The sequence below is a fragment of the Saccopteryx bilineata genome, chromosome 10 (genome assembly GCF_036850765.1).
Source record: "Saccopteryx bilineata isolate mSacBil1 chromosome 10, mSacBil1_pri_phased_curated, whole genome shotgun sequence".
In the NCBI taxonomy this organism is placed as follows: domain Eukaryota; kingdom Metazoa; phylum Chordata; class Mammalia; order Chiroptera; family Emballonuridae; genus Saccopteryx; species Saccopteryx bilineata.
In genome coordinates, this window is record NC_089499.1 from 35553569 (window position 1) to 35577062 (window position 23494).

At 39.9% G+C, this 23494-nt stretch overlaps 1 protein-coding gene across 5 annotated transcripts in view; it reads right to left on the bottom strand.

The window, feature by feature from the left end:
* Positions 1–23494, bottom strand: part of CPNE4 (copine 4) — a 531556-nt gene that overhangs the window by 305071 nt on the left and 202991 nt on the right. The window lies entirely within an intron of this gene.

Below are 23494 nucleotides of genomic sequence, written 5' to 3' on the forward strand. Positions count from 1 at the left end.
TCCCCTCTGACAGCTGTCAGTCTGTACTTTGTATCTCTGAGTCTGTTTCTACTTTGTTAGTTTATTTTGTTCCTTAGATTTCACATAGAAGTGAAACCTATGGTACTTGTCTCTCTCTGACTGGCTTATTTCATCTAGCACAATACTTATCTTTTGTGATAGCATAGACTTCCAACAATCTTGATGAAATAAATGAACAGATATCCGCCTCCTCTCTCTTCATTGTCCAGCTACCTGAGTTCTTCTTTTACCCTCCAGTTACTGCATTTTGTTGTCAGAACTGTCTCTCTAAAAGCCCTTTGCATCACTCCAGTTTCCCCAGTATAGCCTGCTTCCCCTTACCCCTATTCTTTGCTTATTGACAGGAAAAAACCTCTCAGAATAGATGTAATAAGACAGGTGGTAAGTCTTATTCAGGAGGCAGATAAAGGTAATGAATCAGATTAGAATTTTACTAGGGACATTTATAGAAGGCATGGAGAGGACAGAATAAACTGGTGGCTTCATGGACTCATATCCACATGGACTCATATCCTGGTTCAGACCCTTGTAAGGAAATGAGAAAGTGTTTCCTTACTTAGTTCACACTGGTGAATGGCTTTGGATGGCAGGCTGCCTATTGAGATGCTTAATTCAACTCTGTGAAACTTAAAGTATGTGAAAACTTTTCTGGAGCTATGATCATCTTTCTTGATGTTGGGAGGTATTGTAGATTTTCTTCTGCACTTTTAGTGATATTTCAACATGGAGTTACTACTAACTCAATGCCATTTTTTTATTTTAGATGACTTGCTTTATACTCTTAGGAACTTATTCTAGCCTTTGGGTTCCAGCCTTGTTTCTGCACCAAATTCCCAGATTCTGATTCATTTATGTTCACATCTTCCCTATTCCAGTTACTATGCTGTGTGACAAACATAGTGCTGTAAAGCAGCCATTTTAACATGTTCACAGGTTCGGTGAGTTCCTCACAACATGACAGCTGAGTTTCAAGAGCATGTCCCCCAAAACAAAACAAATCAAACAGGCAGAGCTAGCTGTCTGTCTTTTTTTCCATGATCTAGTCTCAGAAGTCACATGGCATCATATTCATTGTAGTCACAAGTCTAGCCACATCCCATATCTTGAAAGGAGGGATGTCAAAGTCCTATGATAGGAAGAGAATGAGAAATGATGATATTGTTGTGGCTATCTTTAGAAAATACAATTTGCAATATACTTCTCATAATCTAACTAACTCAGTGTAGTGTTCTCTCTCAGACATATCATCTCATCACTGGCTCCTCACAGGTGATGTGCTACCATAACGCTTCCAGACACAAGTATCATAAGTCTTCTGTCCTTTCTTCTCCCTGTGGTTGTGGCCTGGGTCCTGTTGTTCATGTGTGTTTGGTTTTGTTCACCACCACTACTCAACTCAGTGTCACCTGTGTCTGATAAAAGTCTATACAGGTGCCCTGAACTTCTCCAATGAAGATGCCAATTCCATTTTCTATTTCATTGTTAGTCCTAACTAGTATCACTACCTCCAGAAACTTTTTGGGTTTTTTTTTTTCTATTTTTCTGAAGTTGGAAACGGGGAGGCAGTCAGACAGACTCCCGCATGCGCCCAACCGGGATCCACCCGGCATGCCCACCAGGGGATGATGCTCTGCCCATCTGGGACGTTGCTCTGTTGCAACCAGAGTCATTTTAGCACCTGAGGAAGAGGCCATAGAGCCATCCTCAGCTCCCAGGCCAATTTTGCTCCAATGGAGCCTTGGCTGTGGGAGGGGAAGAGAGAGACAGAGAGGAAGGAGAGGGAGAGGGGTAGAGAAGCAGAGGGGCGCTCCTCCTGTGTGCCCTGGCTAGGAATCGAACACGGGACTCCTGCATGCCAGGCTGACGCTCTACCACTGAGCCATCCAGCCAGGGCCGAAACTTGTATTCTTAATGATTTATTTTTCCCACAATCCTGGGCATATATGACGAAATATAACTGAAGGCACTGCTGGTCCTATCTAAGCAGAGAATAAATCTGGTTATTTCCGGATTTAATGCAGAATTGGAAAGAGAATCATGGATCAGCTGAGGAGGTGGAATTCAAGACTACTGCTGCACAAGTGTTAAGATGCAAGAGGGTTTCCTTCTATTTCCACAGACTAGGGTTTGTCCAGGTGGGTGTATTTAGTGTAAAGAGCTAGCACAGAAATATGGACGTTCATCCATTTTAGTGACCCTACTGTTTAACAAATCCACTGCTATTTCAAGTGGGTACCAAAAATTTCAAAGGGAGAGAGAAAATAGATGTTAATTGCAGCAGATGGGCTATTAATCAAGCTGTAAGACAGAAAATCATGACCATGGATTTAAAAAGATAATTTTAGTTGCTTATCGAATGCTTCTTGGAATGTACCAACAAGAATAAAGAAGAAAATTAAAACCTCTCATTTGCTCATAAGCCAGAGATAAACAGAATGTACATTTTAATGAAATATTTTCTGGTAATTCTGTGCATGATAATATATACTTTTTCATAATTTTAACAGAAATGGGATATCAACCCTACAGCTAAGTATCCCATTTTTAAAACAACATTAATTCACAATTTATTAAATATTTATGTCATTAAATATTGCCTGAAAATCTCATTGTTAAGGACTGAACACTATTGAATTGTATGAATATAATCCATGTAATAATTTTCCTATTGTTGTACATGTAAGCTATTTTCATATCTTCACCACTGTAAATAATACTGTGAGACGCACCCTTCTCTATACATAAGGTTTACATATTCATTAGATCCTATTTCCACTGGCCACCATAAGAGGTTTAGAGCATCCCTCCCCCACACCCTAAACAATATCATCATCTTTAAAAATCGAAGGAATTATGATACTTGAAAAGCTGTATCTTATTTTAACTCATACCTATTTGATTATTATTATTTTTTTATATATATATTTTTCTGAAGCTGGAAACGGGGAGAGACAGTCAGAAAGACTCCCGCATGCACCCGACCGGGATCCACCCGGCACGCCCACCAGGGGCGATGCTCTGCCCACCAGGGGGCGATGCTCTGCCATGACCAGAGCCACTCTAGCGCCTGGGGCAGAGGCCAAGGAGCCATCCACAGCACCTGGGCCATCTTTGCTCCAATGGAGCCTTGGCTGCGAGAGGGGAAGAGAGAGACAGAGAGGAAGGAGGGGGGGGTGGAGAAGCAAATGGGTGCTTCTCCTATGTGCCCTGGCCAGGAATCGAACCCGGGTTCCCCATGCGCCAGGCCGACGCTCTACCGCTGAGCCAACTGGCCAGGGCCCTATTTGATTATTAACAGAGTAGAACATTTCAATATATTTATTAGCCATTTAAAAGTTTGCTTTAGAAACTCTGTCCACAGTCTGCACACATGTATGTGATAGTAACATCTGCAGCATGGATTTATGTATCAGTGTGAGCTCTTATTTGTAAGGAAAGAATGAGAGAAAGAGTGAAAAGGGAGTAAAAGAAAGGCAGGAAGATAGAAAGAAGGAAGGAAGGAGGGAGGTAGAGGGAGTTAGGTACAGAGGGAAGAAGGAAGGAAAGGAAAGGACTTTGTTAAAAGGATTTGCAGTGGTTCATGGGGTCTTTAGGAAAGCTTGAAAACCAACCTCAAGGCTAAACAGCCAGGAAATATGACTAACACCTTCCTTTCCAACTGACTCTGCTAAAGAAATATTGCTCCTATGGCAACCACCCCAGAGAGAAAGAACTCCTTGTCCCTTGTGTCTCATATCACCAACTTTTGAGTCAAAGTCTGACACCCGCATGGCCAATTCACAGAGGCTTCATGGGATGGAGGAGGTTTGTGTCCTCTCCCTAAAGTCCTAAGATGGAGATTTCCCAAATACAGAAGGAGGTGTTGCAGCTGGGCAGCTGCAGCAAATGTGAAGCATCTACCACACTCTGTAGTGGGGGCACTTCTCTATTTGTCTCTCCTTGGCCTGACCCACAGTATTAAGATGAAACAGAAATTATAATATGAATACACATGACCATTACTTTAAGATAAAATCATCTCTCAGTGATATTTGCAAGAAATATTTCATTCATGCCTCATTATAACTCATGTATTGATTAGAAGCTCCATGTGGGCAGCCCTGCCTGTATTCCCAACGGTGCCTAGATGACGCCTTGCATATATTTCTTGTTTCATGCATTCTGGTTTCCAAATCTAAAAGAAACCATGAGGATATGAACACTTCTTTTGAGAAATGACATTAGTGCCTCCAATTAGACATTCTCAGCTGTGCAGCCAGCAGGCCAGGCTCAGTGAGTCAGCAGTGGGCCAGATGTGCACAGCTGAGAGCACCCTTTCATGCAGTCTACAGTCATTTAGTCTTGCCATTTATTTTATCTAATGAGATAGGAGATCCTCTGGGAACAAAAGCCTACAGTGTCATCAATCAACCACATGGTTTCCTTGTTCTCTGCTTCTCTCTCGGTTACCTCTACCACCCAGAAGCCTTCCTGCTAATGTGTTGATGGTTTTTCAGGCTTCAATCACCTTAAATTAAGCTTTTCAGAACTCTGATATTCATTTAATTGACATTTCCTGGGTACCTACCATGTATATATCCATTTGAGCTACTCCTCAACTTTCAAAATCTAGGTTATTGCTGAACATTTTATGTTCTGCTTAAAATGGATGCTACTCCGATGGTCCAAGTGCTACCAGACAAAGAACTCAAAATTGGGCTGAAGAGCTTCCATTCTGCCCTCCTGCTCTACTGTCTACCCTTCACCCTGCTCTCTGCCCCAGGCTGACCTGGCCCTCTGGCTTCCAATTGGGTTTGACCAACGGGGAACCAGCAGGAGACTAGAGAAACACAAGAGGGTGGGGCTGGCCTTTATTCCTCCAGCTTAGGACCTGCATTTCTTCTGTCAGGCAGCCCCCTCCACATAGCTCCATCCCTAGTTCTAGTGAGCCTTTTCTTCTCTTGCCCTTCCAGCCCCCAGGGTAGCATTGGTGCCCCACTGTCCCTGGGCACTGCATAATTTCCACCTTTCTGATTAGTCCTATAATTGCGTCATTTGCCATGTCACCTCTTTCCTGCCATGACCCTTGGATACATCAACCAATAATATATGACTACTACGCTGCTCAAAAAAAAATTTTTTTTAATTTAAAATTTCATTACCATGCCTGCAATTTACTTTGGAGTTCATTAAAAATAAAGATGGGCTAGTAGATAGAAATGTGATAAAGTAAAGGCAGTAAAATGTTAGGGGTACAATCTTGGTGGAGGTTATATGGGTGTTCATGGTAAAAATCTTTTTAACATTTCAAAGTGCTTTAAAATTTTTCACAATAAAACATTGGGGGAAATTCTATCACCACAAATATGTAGTAAACTTTAAAAACTATAAAGGAATGTGTTAAATCTGATAAAATAGACTATTTATTTGTGAGAAAATATGAAGTACCAAAGCTGACAAAAGTAAAAGCAGCCCTGGCCGGTTGGCTCAGCGGTAAAGCATCAGCTCAGTATGTGAAAGTCCCGAGTTCGATTCCCAGTCAGGGGACACAGGAAAAGTACCCATCTGCTTCTCCACCCTTCCCCCTCTCCTTTGTCTCTATCTCTCTCCTCCCCTCCCACAGCCAAGGCTCCATTGGAGCAAAGTTGGCCGGGGCGCTGAGGATGGCTCTGTGGCCTCCACCTCAGGTGCTAGAATGGGAGGGTTGCAGTGGAGCAATGCCCCAGATGGGCAGAGCATTTCTCCCTAGTTGGTATGCTGGGTGGATCCTGATAAGGAGCATGCGGGAGTCTGTCTGACTGCCTCCCCCTACTTCTCACTTCAGAAAAATATAAAAAAAAAAAAGTAAAAGCAGACAATTGAAATTGTCCAATAACCATTAAAGAAATTGAAAGTTCTCTAAACGTGCTCCCTAAAGCATGCTATGTCATTACAGTCTTACAGATACTGAAGTCTGGTCCTTTTCCTCATTATCCATAGGCTAATTAGAACAGAATGGAAGGTGTTAGGGGGGGAAATGCCATTAAGTCCTCACTGCGCATTCTACAATGCCTTTTCAACCCTGCTGTGGTCACCATATGTCAACATGAGGCATCTCTGCCATGTATGCCCAGAGTTAGAAACAAGAGCAGGTGTAAGACCTCTCTGCTTTCAGCTTCACCCTCAAACTGTCCGTGGTTTCTTATATATTAGACCTCCTGAACCAATGCCCATGGAATGGAGGAACTGGATTCTTGGGGATGGGGGGGACAGGGTCTGCCTTTAGACTCAGACCCTACACTGTCTCCTTCCTCACTCAGCTAAAGACTTCCATGTCCACTTCTTTTCGTATGGCATTCCCTGGGTTCATAGTCTAGGTTGCCTCTACACCAGAGTCTAGAATAAAATTCTGTGATCAGAGCCAGATAGGCTTGACTCTCGAAATGTATAGGAGAGATTGTACAATTTAGAACATACTAATGATTTTCAAGACAATCACAAGTTGCACAATTCTGAGTGCTTGTGGCTTTAATAATCCCAATATTCCTTGAGGCAAAGGTTTCTTCTGGCTAAATATGGAAGTCACAAGAGGAAAATATATATATTAATATGTACTTTTTTTTAAACCTTTTTTTTATTAATTTTACTAGGGTGACATCAATAAATCAGGGTACATATGTTCAAAGAAAACATGTCCAGGTTATCTTGTCGATCAATTATGTTGCATATCCATCACTCAAAGTCAGATTGTCCTCCGTCACCTTCTATCTAGTTTTCTTTGTGCCCCTCCCCCTTTCCCTCTCCCCCCCCCATAACCACCACACTCTTGTCAATGTCTCTTAGTCTCGTTTTTTTTTTTTTTTTTTTTTTTTACAGAGGCAGAGATAGACAGGGACAGACAGACAGGAACGAAGAGAGATGAGAAGCATCAATCATCAGTTTCTCGTTGCAACTTCTTAGTTGTTCATTGATTGCTTTCTCACATGTGCCTTGACCGTGGGCCTTCAGCAGACCGAGTAACCCCCTGCTGGAGCCAGCGACCTTGGGTCCAAGCTGGTGAGCTCTTTGCTCAAGCCAGATGAGCCCACGCTCAATCTGGCGACCTCGGGGTCTCGAACCAGGGTCCTTCCGCATCCCAGTCCGACGCTCTATCCACTGCGCCACCACCTGGTCAGGCTCTTAGTCTCATTTTTATGTCCCACCTACGTATGGAATAATGCAGTTCTTGGTTTTTTCTGATTTACTTATTTCACTCCGTATAATGTTATCAAGATCCCACCATTTTGTTGTAAAATATATTCTGAAACAGTAATTTTCAATCATTTTCATCTCATGGCACACATAACCTAATTACTAAAATTCTGCAGCACACCAAAAAATTATATATTTTTTGCCAATCTGATAAAAAAAATAGGTATAATTTCAATTCATTCACATGGAACAACTGTTGTGTTGGCTGTTGTCATTTTTTTATTTGACAGTCGAAGGCAAAAGAGGTCGTTGCCCCTGACTAAACAGGTAGTCCATGTTTTAAAAATTCTTGCAGCACACTATTCTAAAACATTCTCATTGTATTACTATCTCCTGGCTCATCTCTTATCCCAAATTCCCAATTCCAATAGATGAGTTCAGGCCCTGCATCACTTTGCCTTGCTGCACGTGCTGTCTCTATCCTTTCTCACCCAGAGTCGGATGTAAAACTCAGTTAGTCCCTGGATGCACACACACATGCGGAAAGAGACAGCAGACAGCTCTGCAAGCCAGTATGATATATAGGACAAAGTTTTCCAAAGGGTAGGGGTGATACAGACAAGGGATTTATATTTCGGAAAAGCGAGGAAATAAAATTAAACATTAGGCACTTTTGTTCTTCAAAGTCCATTGGGCCACCCACCACTGATGAGTTTTCATGGCAGCTTCCCACTCCTCAGTCCACACCACTTCCTTCCCACCTCCCTTTTCTCCTTCTGTCTTTAGTCTTAACCCTTTCCATCCTGGCTGTTTGAAGGCAGTTCTCCTCCAGATTCGTGTGAATCTTCTGGGGATCTTGCTACAATGTAGATTCTGATCCAGTAGGTCTAAGGTGGGCCCCCGATTCTACACTCCTAACAAGCTCCAATGTGTTACCCATGCAGCTGGTCCAAGGACACTACTTTGGGAGTTCCCTATTACTATTATTAACACAGATCAGTTCTTCCTGCTCGGCTCCTGTGGCCTAGCTACATTTCCAAACCCACCCTTTGTCTTTCCACGCTCATTGGTCTGTTCAACAAGTGGGGCTTATATTTAGTACAATCCACCCTCCATGGAAGACAGCTTTATTTAAAAATTCAAACATTTTTGTTCCTCTGCATCGTGGTCACCATCGCTAGGTTATCTGAAGCAGAGGCTAAGTTTGTTTTCTGGCTTCTACCTCATCCCACTCCCCCCCCTTCTTTTTTCCCTCCTTTATCTCATCCCACTAGTCCCATCCCAGGATACTCTCACTTAAGAGAGCATTAGGTTTAAGCGGACTTCCTTCAAGCCTGACCATGTGAGCAACAGTAACAAACACAGGGGCGAGGACTTCTTGTTGTTCAAAATAAGAAAGGAAAGGGGAGGCCCTGGCCGGTTGGCTCAGCGGTAGAGCATCGACCTGGCGTGCGGGGGACCCGGGTTCGATTCCCGGCCAGGGCACATAGGAGAAGCGCCCATTTGCTTCTCCACCCCCCCCACCCTTCCTCTCTCTCTCTTCCCCTCCCGCAGCCAAGGCTCCATTGGAGCAAAGACAGCCCGGGCGCTGGGGATGGCTCCTTGGCCTCTGCCCCAGGCGCTAGAGTGGCTCTGGTCGCGGCAGGGCGACGCCCCGAAGGGGCAGAGCATCGCCCCTGGTGGGCTTGCTGGGTGAATCCCGGTTGGGCGCATGTGGGAGTCTGTCTGACTATCTCTCCCCGTTTCCAGCTTCAGAAAAATACAAAAAAAAAAAAAAAATTAAAAGAAAGGAAAGGGAAAAATATACCAAGCCGATGATTTGGAGTTTGCCAGGGAGGCTTAACAAATTTAAATTTGTTCTGCGGTGAATTTAAACTGGGAAGCTGGTAGCTTCATATCTTAGCTACTTTATTAGGTGATTAGTAATTAAAAATGTCTCAAAAAAAAAAAAAAGTACCAAAGGGGATTTGCACCCAACCCCTGTTTGGCTCGTCTGAACACGGAAGCACTTGAGAAATGTAAAATTTTTAATCACTCCAAATTGCCCAAGCACAAACCAGGCTGAGAGAGTCAATTGCTTCTAAAATAAGATGCAGGTGTTCTGAAAAATCTAAAGCAGCCTGCTCATTTTAAATTACTCTTCTCTCCATGTGCCCATAGGGGAGGGAGGATTGAAGCAGGCATATTCCATCACAGCCTCACTAGTGTATGAGAACCGTGATTCCAAAAAAGGAGAGAGAAGGAAAAAAAGAAACCAACAAGATATCATCAGTTTGTCTCTGTTTCAGCTGCCCAACCAAGATAGGAGGAGCAAATGCATCTCCTCAGGGGAACTCTATGACTTAAATCTTTGTGGTCAATTACATCATTGGTTCCAGTTTTTCACCCCCTCTGATTCCATGCCCTTTGTCAAGTGATTTTGAAGTTCCTCCGCCTAAAGATATAGAGTCTATTTCTTCCACAACTTGACTTTGGGTTTTGTCCATCTGATTTTCATTGGCTATAGAATGATGCAGCAGGTAAAGTGTATTAGTTCTGGTCTCAAGCCTTAAAAGGCCTGGGTGATGATTCTTGCTCTCTGGGATGCATGCTATCACCATGATGGCCCGACTGCATCCTGGCTAGCTCTCTGGTCCCAGGAGATTGATGAGAAATTCATGAAACAGAGCTGTCCCAACCAAAAGGAATGTGAAGGAGTCCAGCCTAAATCATCTGGTTTCAGTCAATCCACAGACACCTGGACTAAATTAAGTCACATTTCTGTACCACTGAGTTTCTGTGATTACTTGTTCCACTTGCATCACTGTAGCAAGAGCAAACTCATATAAATAGTACTAAATGCAGGCATTGAGATCTAGGAGTACCCCGTACTTGATGTGATGCTGTAAATCTACCTTTCACGGTGACCACAGATGTTATAATCCATTGTGTACAAAATTTGGAATTATCATGACTGGCATCTCCTTAATATTGGGACTATCACTTTGTTGCAGCCATCTACAAAATTCATTTCCACTTTTCTGAAATTTAAAATACTTTAAAACTTTTTAGGGTTTTTTCCCCTAAATTCAGGATTCTTTTAATCAGTTTAATATTAAACAAATCTTAAGATAGTGCCTGCTCTTAAAAAGTGCTTCCTAAGAGTTCTTGATGTTGGGATATGACATCTTCAGAAAAAGTATACCTTCCTTGGTGGGGACTGTGCCTATAGGAACTGAAGACATTCTGCTGTTTGTCCTGGGAGAGTCTTCATTGAGTCAGAAAGCAGACCACACTAAATTTTCAAACATGATAGCTATATGGCCTTGGACAAGTTACTTAACTTCTCTGAGCCACAATTATTTAATCTATACACTGAGACCTCACCAGGCAGTTACAGTAGGAAAGGACTGTAGAATACCCAGCATGATACCGGACATAGGCCAGTGCAGGTACTTAATAAACACTCATTTGTTTCCCACTCTGACTCCATTTCTCATCTCATGCATCTTATGCAAGGAGCCACTATGGCTATGTGGAAAAGAGCCATTTGTTGTTAAACTAACCATGTTCAACAAGGATTTCCTGAACCCTTAATATGTGCCAAGTACAGCATATTACTAAGGGTATAACATGATCCTTGGCTCCAGTGAACTAAAGAGTAGTGGGAGACACACCAGTTGGGTATGTTTTTAAGTGGTTCACATATATTATCTTGTTTAACTCTCATAACAATCCTGTGAGAACTTATCCCCATTTTGCAGAGTAGTTAACCAGCTCCAAATCACACAGCTGTAAGTAACAGAGCAGGGATTCAAACCTGAGAAGTCTGGCTCCAGGGCCCGTGATCTTAATGGCTTTGCTATATAATGTTATCTATTAAAATTAAATACATATATAATCCACAATGCAGCAACTCTTCTTCCTGCCACTTTTCCTTGTACTTGTGTACAAGACAACATTGTAAGAACCTTCACTGCAAAGTCATTTATAATATTGATAAACTGAAATGATATAATGGGGGCTTACGCCGAAAAATGTGCATTGCATGATGCCATTTATGTTACTATTTTTTATTTCTTTAGGTACATGTAAAAATGTAAATACATAAGAAAAGTCACTGAGTGGCTAATGTCTTGAAAACTGGCTAAGAAAGAAAATGGTGGTTTATAGTCTTTAAGCATTATCTACAATATTTGAAAATTTTACAATGAGACTATATTTGCATATTCCTCACTCAACTAAAAATATTTTTAATCCTTCCTTAACAAAAAACTCAATGAGAAATTCCAAAGGTTGACTTGCAGAATATTCAGTGAGCTTAGCATAAGCTGTGCCACAGTTGGGCAGAGGCACTATGACCAGCTGAGTAAATGAGGATGAGAAAATCATAACATATCACACATACAGAACGGCTCTTAGGTATTGATGGAGGAATGTCTCAGTACATAAGAATTTGAGAACATTTTATCTTACAATTTTATTTCTCAGTCATACTTCAATAAATCCAAGAAAAGAGTTTGATTTCCATCCTCACATTAATAGAGACTGGGTATAAAAAAAACTTTATAAAGTCAGTTTGTAGGAGTTGGTGATGGAAGAGAGGGAGAGTAAGCATTCCTTGTGCTGAATGATTTTAATATAAGCCTTTAAATAGTGTGAAACAGTAATTATTAGAAAGAGGAAGGCAGAGCAATCAGTGGAGTAAACAGCCAGTTTGACCTGGAGAGACCTGGTTTTTATTCCTGCCTTTCCTGAAATGCAGGTGCCACCTCCAGACATATGGAATCCTATACTCAGGAGAGCTCTTAGAGACCAAGCCTTATTATTTTATAGATGAGCAAACAGAGGCAGGAAAAGTGAAGTGCTAAAAGATCCCCTGTAGCAGCAAAGCCTAAACTAGGATCCCAGACAGAACTCTTTTTTGATCATTGCACAGGCTCACGAATGAGCCTCTCCATTCACGGGTGATAACAGAGCCACTATAGTGATGTCCACACATACCATGGACAGCTGTAATGGCACACATCAGTACAAGGCACTCTGACTGATGCAAAGGGGAAGGCTTTAATCCTGAACTTTTTGTTAAGCAAAGCCTACCCTTCAACAACACATGGGAGAATCAAGGTATTGATAAACAAAGAATATACATTCTTTTGTTTATTTACAAATTATTTTATTCTTAAAATACTTTGAATGCACTTTCTAGGCATCATGGGTACAGTGATCGGCACTTTCAGAGACTAGAAATAATTCTCTTCTCAAGAATGAAACCTATTAGCAGAGTGTGATGTCTTTATGATATTAACAATATATAAAATTCAGCAATATATTAGAAGGATAATATACAACCACCAAGGAGGATTCATTCCAGAGGTACAAGGTTGGCTTAATATTTGAAAAGAAATCAATATAATTTACCATATTTTCAGAATAAAGGAAAAAATATATCATTATCAGAAGAGATGCAAGAAAATTATTTGACCACAGAGATCCAAGATGGCGGCAGAGTAGATAGAAGTTATACTTCCCTCCTCTCAGGACCAAACTGGAATTATAACTAAAATATAGAGAAATGAACCTTAACAACCAACTAAAGAATAGCTGAAGAGAAGTCTTATAACCAATGATTTACAGAAGAAGCCAAATCAAGATGGGTAGGAAGGGCGAAAGGGCTGACCCCATTCCCATGGGTGGCAGTGGAGATCCTGGATGGATATCTCAGCTGCAAAGGTTTCCCCTGAAAAGCATGGGGTCTTAACCTCACAATGAGCTCCCTAGCCAGGAGCACCAGGGCCAGGAAGAGATGCCATATAACATCTGGCTGTGAAAATAAGCAGGGATTCTGTTCACCAGGAAAACTGCTAGAGACATAGGTGCCCTCTTAAAGGGCCAATGCACAAAATATCATTCATAGCCACACATCTTGGGCTCCAACTAAGGAAGGGCAAAGTAGACTACAGTTACACGAGGAGAGACTTGGTTTGTGGCTCTGGGTGGAGAGCTGAAAAAAAAGTTGCCAGAAGCCCGGTGCTGAATCACTCTCTCACACTGCAAACTCCATCTTTCCTTGGTGGATTCCTTGTCTCTTTATGCCATCAGCTTAGGGGGAATGCAATAGCCATACCCTTTGGATTCTCTTTTGCCCAATCTTGTAGAGATTGTGCCCTACTCAGGAGTCAGCTGCCTGGGTCAGGTGTAGAGGTCTGGGCAGACTTGTGGAGTGTCAGTAACTGAGGGCTAGGAGAACTCATGGGAGATCTCCTAGCCCTATCCTACTGGCTTCCATTGGCCATGCCCTGCTGAGATTGGGCTGTGGGCAGAATCTGAGGCAGACTGAGTTGTGTAGCTATAGGACAGAAAATATTTTTCCCTTGCACACCAGATCAGTGTAGAGCCCTCCCTTCACACAGCCAAATTTTGATCTGTTAGGCCTGATAAACTCTGCTGGCCTCACCTTGGTGACTCACTGAGATCCTTCTCCACCAAACAGGTATGTAAGAACCCAGTGGGTGGCAGCTAGACTTGGTATACCTCGGGACACTTGCAAGGTGGGCTCAGACCCAGCACTGGCACCAAGTTTGAACTGTATCAGTTGGGTGAACACCACTATCCCCTACCTGGTGACTCACTGAGCAACTACCTCATGCAACTCGAGTACCACCACAGGCTCTTTCACTGACAAAGCTTAACAGGCAGCTAGCACAAGGAGGCAGATGAAGGCAAATCTTTGGGGATTATAGCTGACCTGCCCCCAGCCAGGTGCTGGTAAAATTCAGACTTGGTTCATAGCTTGGTCCTTCCCATACACACACAGAACCAGCAAAGGCAGCAGCAAACTGTGGGTCACTTTGTAACTCCAAACATGTTGCCCATAGCCACTCACAGGCCACATCTGACATTGGCCTGCATTAGAGTCCCTTCCAAGAGGCCTTAGAACCAACACATCTAGTAGACAGCTTCAGACAACACCAGAGCAGGATCCAATGAGCTTCACAAGTGGTATATCCAAAGGGATATCAGTAGGCACTGGTCCTTACTGAGGCAAATTCTGCTTCTTGTGGTCAGCACCTGCACAGCGGCTTGTAAACTGTGGTTGGGGTTTGTCACAGTGACAATGAACTATTTGGAGACCAGATGAAATGTTCCAAAGGGTTGAGGGGAGGCAACAGCCCTGGTCAGCTGACCAAAGGACTGAAGACCCATCCCCAGCCTTACTCAAATATTTATTAGCCAGTACAAGTAATTCAAGGCAGCAGACAAAAGAAGTTTTTGGGGTTGGGGGAAGTAAAGGACAAGAAACATGCTGACTTCTAATCTCTGTTTTGAGAGTCTAAACATTTCTTGTTGCTGAATTTTATCTTGCTGCTTTGCTGTTTCCAGCATGCACTGTTTCTAGTATGGGTCAGGGAGGCCCCTAGACTCTCATCCACTCAGGGCTTTTACCCTAGGGTGCCTTGCTGCCTCTGTTTACCCTAAATCTGCAAGTCTTCACAGCATATTCCAACAGGGGTTGATCCTCACAGTTAGCCAGTCTGAGGGCCAAGCCCATGTGTAAATGGGCCAATAGCAAGCAAGATGCAAGTAAAACAAGAGGGCTCACATAACCCACATGAGGGACATTCTGGAATACCCAGCTCAGGTGATCAAGGAGACTGCACCATAGAAAAACCTACTATATAAGGCCACACTACCAAGACTGGGGCTCAGTAGATTTGCCTAAGAAACAGAAAAACACAGAGGCAGCTGAAATGAGGGAATAAAGAAACAGTCCCCAAATTAAAGAATGGAAGAAATCTCCAGAAAAAGGGCTAAACAAAATGAAAGCAAGCAATTTACCAGCTATAGAGTTTTAAAAAATGATTATTGGGATGCTCAAGGAACTTAGTGAGAGGAACAGCATGAAAAAGAACATAAAAACCAGAAAAAAAGCCTGACCAGGTGGTGGCACAGTGTATAGAGCATCGGACTGGGATGCGGAGGACCCAGGTTTGAGACCCCGAGCTCGTCAGCACGGGCTCATCTGGTTTGAGCAAAGCTCATCAGCTTGGACTCAAGGTCACTGACTTAAGCAAGGGGTTATTTGGTCTGCTATAGCCCCATGGTCAAAGCACATATGAGAAAGCAATTAATGAGCAACTAAAGTGTCACAACAAAAAACTAATGATTGATGCTTCTCATCTCTCTCTTCGTTTCTGTCTGTCCCTATCTATCTCTATCTATCCCTCTCTCTGGCTCTGAAAAAAAACCTCAGTAAAAACAACTAGTCAGAAATGAATACAATATCTAAAATGAATAATATAATAGAAGAAATTAACAGTATATTGGATGAAACAGAGGGTCAAATCAGTGATTTGGAAGACAAAGTAGCAGAAAGCACTCAATCAGATCATCAAAAAGAAAAATATATTAAAAAAAATAAGGATAGTTTAATGGACCTTTGAGATAACATGAAGTTTAATAACATCTTCATCATGGGGGTACCAAAAGGAAAAGACAGACAGAAAGGGATCAAGAACTTATTTGAAGAAATGACTGAAAACTTCCCTAATCTGGTGAAGGAAAAAGAAACACAAGTCCAGGAAGTACAGAGTCCCAAACAAGGTGAACCCAAAGAGACTGACACCAAAACACATAATTAAAATGGCAAAGTTTAAAGATAAAGAAAGAATCTTAAAAGCAGCAAGAGAAAAACAGTTACTGACAAGAGAGCTCCTATAAGACTGTCAGTTGATTTCTCATCAGAAACATTTTAGGTCAGAAAAGATTGGCATAAAATATTTAAAGTGACAAAAAGCAAGGACTTACAACCTAGAATACTTAACTCAGCAAGGCTATCCTTTAAAATTTAAGGAGTAATAAAGAGCTTCCCAGATGAGAAAAAGCTAAAGGAGTTCATTGTCACCAAACCAGCATTACAAGAAATGTTAAATGGCCTTGTTTAAGAAAAAGGAAAAGAAGATGAAAAAAACAGAGGAATATATTTAAAAAAACAAAATCACAATAAATAAAAAATACTTATCAATAATTGCTTTAAATGTAAATGGCTTAGTTCCTGGACACTTAGCTTAGTTGGCTGGAGCATTAACTTGAAACACTAAGGTTACAAGTTCAATTCCCAATCACTACACATTCAGGAAAGAACCAATGAAGGCACAACTAAGTGGAACAATAAAAGGAATGAGTCTGTCTCTCTTTCATTCTCTCTCTAAAATCAATCAATAAAAATTTAAAAATGTAAATGGCTTAAGTGCTCCAATAAAAGACATTGTAGATGAATGGATTAAAAAAACAAGACCCACATATATGCTGTCTACAAGAGCTCCACCTCAGAACAAAAGTTGCACATAGACTAAAAGTAAAGGGACAGAAAAAGATATTTCATGCAAATGGAAATGAAAAAAGCTAGGATAGCAATACCTATATCTGACAAAATAGACTAAAACAAAGGTTATAGTAAGAGACAAATAAATACACTACATAATGTTTAAGGGAGCAACCCAACAAGAGGATGTAACCCTTACAAGCATTTATGCACCCAATGTAGAAGCACCTAAAAATGTAAAGCGAATTTTGATGGACATAAAGGGAGTAAATGACAGTAATACAGTCATAGTAGATCAATGCAACAGAATATAGAGCCCAGAAATAAACTCATGCCTTTATGGTCAATTAATATTTGAAAAAGGAGACAAAAACATACACTAGAGTAAAGACAGTCAATTCAATAGATAGTGTTGGGAAAATGAGACACATAAGTGCAAAAAGAAAAGAAAGAAAAGAAAACTAGACCACCTTATGAGACAATACACAAGAATACACTCAAAATGGATTACAGTCTTACATGTGAGAATCAAAACCATAAAAATCCTAGAAGAAAACATAGGCAGTAAAATCTTGAACATTACTCATAGCAATATTTTATAGCACCTTGGGTAAGGGAAACAAAAGAAAAAATAAACAAATGTGACTACATTGAACTAAAAAGTTTTTGCATAGTAAAGGAAACAACCCATTGAATGGTAAAACATATTCACCAATGATACATCTGATAAGGGGTTAATATCCAAATTTATAAAGAACTTATAATACACAACATCAGAAAATAATCCAATTTAAAAATAGGCAAAGGACCTGGACACTTTTCCAAAGAGGCCATACAGATGGCCAATAAACATATGAAAAGATGCTCAATGTTACTAATCAGCAGAGAAATGTAAATTAAAACTACAATGTGATATCACCTTACATGTGTCAGAATGGCTATCTATAAATCAACAAACAAGTGTTAGTGATGATATGGAGAAAAGGGAAACCTCGTGTATTGTAAGAATACAGATTAGTACAACTGCTATAGAAAACAGTATGGAGTTGCCTCAAAAAATTTAAAATGAAACTGCCTTATGATTCAGTGGTTCCACTTCTGGAATTATACCCCCAAAAACAGAAAACACAAAAATAATAACCTGATGATGTAAGAGTAATGGCATCATGAGAGATACTCCCAATCTCTACCCTGGAAATTTCAACAAATTGAACAACTATGATGCAGCAAAGGAACCCCAGCTGGGATCACAGGCACACCTGAAAGATCCACGTACTGAATGGACTAAAGGTGGGACAGGGTAAAAATGGGGGCAGAAGATTAAACACACTTACAGTGGGCTTTGGAGAGGAGAGGAGACAAACATGGAGCAACTGGGTTTTTTTCCACCCTCTGCTGGACTACAGGGAGGAGGGAAGCTTGGGCTCTCTGGATTTTGTCTGAGGGGTACAGAGAGAAAAACTTGGAGTAACTGGGTCTCCTTCTGCTGGGAGAAGCAGTGAGATAAAAGGGGCAAAGGGGGAGATACTCCAAAGTAGCCAGAGAGTGAGGTCACAGCCAGTTTTCCTGTGGTCTGCCTACAATGTGCAGTTGGTAGAGACAGAACGCTAAAGTGTAGCCCCACAGCCTACCAGATCCTGCCTCCCTCACCTTGCAGTACTGAGAGTGGCAGAGATAAACCCCACAGCTAGCTCTCCAGACTCACTCTCTCCTCTGGAAAACAGAGGTACACCACATCTGGGTCCCAGGTCTGTTGAGACATAGGAAGCAGTGCCCAGAAGCCTGAGGGCCATTGCTAGAGCAGTAAAGCTGGAAAGCTGAAGCGATAAAGCAGAAGCCATAAGGCTGAAGTTGTAAAGCCCCCACCTACCAACGTGACTGCAGCCCTGCCTACATCATTGCCACATCAACATCTTAGTGGAGAATAGCCCAGACTTCACAGAGCTAAAAGTTGCAATACAGCAACACCTGCTGAAAGAAATCTCTGAAAACCAAAATTATTTTTGCCTTTTATTCTTCTTATTTTTTTCTCTTTTAATTTTCATTTTTTTAACTTCTATATTTTTAATTCTTATTTATTTGTGGGTGTTTTCTTTTTAATTGTTTTGTTTGCTTTCTATCTTTATTTCTATAGTTTCTCTTTTTTATTTGCCATAAGTATTTAAATTATTTTTATTTTTATTTTTCTTTATTTTTAGTTGTTGTATTATTAGAGTTCTTAACAATATCACTCACAAATGCCATCAGGAAAGAAAAAATAAAATACCATGGCTACATAAGACAAAGACGCAGTTCAGAAGGAAAATAAAAAATCTCCAGAAAAAAAAATCTCAATCACATGGAAAGCTTGGAGTTAAATAATAGAGAATTCAAAATTGAAGTTCTTAAAATACTCGACAAAATGTAAGAAGATACCAATAGGCAACTTAATGAGCTCAGAAAACAAATTAATGAACAAAACATTACCTTACCAAGGAGATTGAAACTTTAAAAACAGAGATAAAGAACTCAATACATGAATTAAAGACTAAGGTAGCAAATTTATCTAACAGAACAAGCCAGATAGGGAAATAATCAGTGGTATTGAAGATAGGCAACTAGAGATGCTACAGAGAGAAGAGAGATACTTAAAAATTAAAAAAACCGAGAGAGCTCTACAAGAATTGTCTGACTCCATCAGAAAGAGCAATATAAGAATAATGGGTATATCAGAAGAAGACAAGAGGAGGAAGTGAATGTAGAGCCTATTGAAACAAATAATTGATGAGAATTTCTCTAGTCTATGGAAATAGAACCTTGAATCCAAGAAACAAACAGAATATCAAGTTATCACAACCAAAACAAACCTACTCCAAAACACACTGTAATAACATTGTCAAAAAAATGACAAAGAAAGGATCCTCAGGGCAGCTAGGGAAAAGAAGAACATAACATATAAAAGAAAGCCTATTAGGTTACCATCAGACTTCTCAGCAGAAATTTTACAAGCCAGGAGAGAGTGGACCCAAACATTCAAAATACTGAAAGAGAGAAATTACCAGTCAAGAATACTATATCCATCAACATTATCCTTCAAATATAAAGAAATATAAAGAAGAAATAAAAAATTTACAGATAAACAAAAGCTAAGGAAACTTATTACCAGAAAACCCCCACTGGAAATACTCAAGAGGGTTATTCGACCAGATACAAGGAACAAAACAAATCAAAACTACAAGTAAAAGCTCCAACAAGGTCACAATAAAAACAAGGATAATCTGTGAAAACAATAACATAAAAGGGGAGAGAATAAAGATCTGCAGTACCAAAGGAGGATTTAGTGCAGGAGCACTCATATGACAAAGGACTCTTGTCCATATGAACATTTTTCTCTTAATAAACTAATGGTGACAACCAATAAAAAATCCACTACTGAAAAGCACAGTTTTAAAAAAAGAAATAGAGGAAAGAAGTATGGAATTCCACCAAAGAAAAAGAACTGACAGAAACAAAAAAGAGAAGAACCAAACAAGACACAGAGCTACCAGAAAATAAAACATAAGATGGTTATAGGAAATCCTCAAGTGTCAATAATTACACTAAATGTAAATGAACTGAACTCAACAATAAAGAGGCACAGAGTAGCAGATAGGATCAAAAAGCAAAACTCGATCATATAGTGACTTAAAGAGACATATCTAAGCTGAAAGCACAAAAGTATTTTCAAAGTGAAAGGTTGGGAAATGACTCTCAAAGAAAATAATATCCAAAAAAAGCAGGTGTAGCCATACTCATATCTGACAATGCTCACTTCAAGACAGCAAAGGTAACCAGAGACAAAGATGGACATTTCATAATGATAAGGGGGGACACTGTATCAAGAAAACATAGCACTTCTTAATATATAAGCACCAAACCAGGGAGCAACAAAATATATCAGACATCTACTAACTGATCTAAAAATAGAAGCAGGTAAAAACACAATCATACTTGGAGATTTCAACAGACCATTGATGACTTTAGATCATCCAAAACAAAGATCAATAAAAAAATATCAGCCTTAAACCACACTGTGGACCAAATGAACATAATAGATATTTATTAACATTTCATCCCAAAATGTCAGATTATACATTCTTCTCTTGTGTGCATGGAACATTCTTAAGGATATACCATATGTTGGACCACAAAACTAACATCAAGAATTCAGGAAGACTGAAATTATACCAAGCATATTTTCTGATCATAAGGTTTTGAAATTAGAATTTAACTGTAAAAAGGAAGTAAAAAATTTATAAAAATATAGAAATTAAACAACATACTTCTAAAAAATGACTAAGTCAAAGAAGAAATGAAAGCAGAGATCAAAATATCTATACAGACAAATGAAAATGACAACATGACATATTAAATTTTCTGGTATGCAGCAAAATCAGAAATAAGAGGGAAGTTTATATCATTCCAAGTTTATACCAAGAAACAAGAGAGATCCAAATAAACAACCTAACATTAAGGAACTAAAAAATAAAGAACAAAGGCAAGCCAAAGTCAGCAGAAGAAAGAAAGTAATAAAAATTAGAGCAGAACTAAAAGAAACAGAGAACAAAAGAACTGAAAACATTAATACAACAAAGCGATGGTTCTTTGAAAAGATCAATAAAATCAACAAATCACTGGCTAGACTCACTAAGGAAAAAAGAGAAAGGACTCATATAAACAAAATATGAAATGAAAGAGAAATGACCAGATAACATAGCTATACAAAGGAATATAGTAGAATATTATGTAAGACTATATGCCATCAAATTCAATAACCTAGAGAAAATGGATAAATTCCTAGAAATATACAATCTTCCTTGACTGAGCCCTGAAGAAGTAGAAAACCTAAATAGATCTATAAACAGGAAGGAAATGAAAACAACTATCATAAACCTCCCACAAAAACAAAAGTCCAGGACCAGATGGCTACGCTAGTGAATTCTGCCAAACATTCAACGAAGATTTCTTACCTATCATTCTCAAAGTCTTCTGAAAAAATAGAAGAAGCAATACTCCCCAACAAATTTTATGAGGCCAACATAACCCTCATACCAAAACCTGCCAAAGACAACACACACACACACTCAAAAATAAAAAAACAACAAAACAAAAACAAACAAACAAAAAACAACTACAGACCAATATCTCTAATGAACACAAATGCAAAAATCCTAAAGAAAATATTAGTAAATTGAATAGAAAAATACATTAAAAAATAATACATCATGTAGGATTCATTCCAGGAGCACAAGGATGGTTCAACATACAGAAATCAATCAACATAATATAACACATTAACAAAACAAAGAACAAAAATCATATGATCCTATCAATAATGCAGAAAAGGCATTTGATAAGATACAATATCTCTTTATGCTTAAAACACTCAATAAAATTGGAATAGATGGAAAGTACCTCAACATAATAAAGACCATACATGACAAACCATCAGCTAATATCATACTAATTGGTAAAAACATGAAGGCTTTACCTCTAAAATCAGGAATGAGACAAGGCTACCCACTCTTTCCACTCTTATTCAACATAGTTCTGGAAGATTTAGCCAGAGCAATCAGGCAAGAGAAAGAAATAAAAGGCATCCATATCAGGAAAGAAGTAAAGGTATCACTTTTTGCAGATGACATGATCTTGTATATAGAAAATCCCAAAGACTCCACCAAAAAACTATTAGAAACAATAAACCAATACACTAAAGGTGTAAGACAAAATCTATATACAAAAGTCCACTGCTTTCTTATACACCAATGATGAAATATCGGAAAATGAACTAAAAAAAGTTCTTTTTACAACTGCAACAAAAATATAAAATAAAATATGTACAAATAAACTTACCAGAGGATGTGAAGGGTGTATATACTGAAAATTTCTGAACATTATTGAAAGAAATTGAAAAAGACACAATAAAATGGAAAAATATTCCATGTTAATAAATTGGAAGAATCAACATAGTTAAAATGGCCATATTATCCAAAGCAATATACAACTTTAATGCAATCCCCATCAAAATCCCAATGTCATTTTTTTTTTGTATTTTTCTGAAGCTAGAAATGGGGAGAGACAGTCAGATAGACTCTCGCATGCGCCCGACCAGGATCCACCAGGCACGCCCACCAGGGGCGATGCTCTGCCCACCAGGGGATGATGCTCTGCCCCTCCGCAGCGTTGCTCTGCCGCGACCAGAGTCACTCTAGCGCCTGGGGTAGTGGCCAAGGAGCCATCCCCAGCGCCCCGGCCATCTTTGCTCCAATGGAGCCTTGGCTGCGAGAGGGGAAGAGAGAGACAGAGAGGAAGGAGGGGGGGGGGAGAAGCAAATGGGTGCTTCTCCTATGTGCCCTGGCCGGGAATCGAACCCGGGTCCCCCGCACGCCAGGCCGACGCTCTACCGCTGAGCCAACTGGCCAGGGCCCCCAATGTCATTTTTTAAAGAAATAGAACAAAAAATTACTATGTCTGTATGAAATTATAGAAATCCCTGAATAGCCAAAGCAATGTGGAGGGAAAAGATTGAAACCAGAGGTATCACACTACCTGACCTCATATTATCCTGTAGAGCCACAGTAATCAAATAGCATGGTATTGGCATAAAAACAGACATACAGAGCAATGGAACAGAATTGAGACCCAGAAATAAAACCACATATATATATGGAAAATCATCTTCTACAAAGGAGCCCAAAACACACAATGGAGAAAAGAAAGCCTCTTCAATAAATGATGCTGGGAAAATTGCAAGGCCACATGCAAAAGAATGAAACATGACTACAGTTTGTCCCCTTGCACAAAAATTAATTCAAAACAGATCAAAGACCTAAATATAAGATCCAAAACAATAAATTACATAGAAGAAAACATAGGTACTAAGCTCAAAGACCTTGGCTATAGAGAACAATTTATGAATATTACCCCAAAGACAAGGGAAGTAAAGGCAAACATAAATGAATGGGACTGTATCAAACTAAAAAGCCTCTGCACAGCAAAAGA